This window comes from Antechinus flavipes, chromosome 1 (genome assembly GCF_016432865.1).
Source record: "Antechinus flavipes isolate AdamAnt ecotype Samford, QLD, Australia chromosome 1, AdamAnt_v2, whole genome shotgun sequence".
Taxonomy (NCBI): Eukaryota; Metazoa; Chordata; class Mammalia; order Dasyuromorphia; family Dasyuridae; genus Antechinus; species Antechinus flavipes.
Genome location: NC_067398.1, coordinates 674400525 through 674400811, shown reverse-complemented (window position 1 = coordinate 674400811; position 287 = coordinate 674400525).

The following is a 287-nucleotide window of genomic DNA, read 5'->3' as shown; positions in this document are numbered from 1 at the left end:
GTCAGCTGCCTTATCTGAGCCCCCATTGGAGAGTCATATCCCAGTCCCATCACCCACAGCCCGGATGAGATGAGCTCTAGAAAGCCCATTACAAAACCCAAAGCGTTCTACACATACAACTCCAGCTCTTAGGGGAGACGTCACCTGAGTCCCAACAAGGAGGAGGTTTCCCAAGTGGGTTCTCTCCTCCACACGCCTTCAAATTCATTCGTTTTCCTGCTCCCCCAGAGCTATGACTTTTTTTTTCTCCTTACAGATTATTAATACCATTCTTTTTCCCCCTTGAC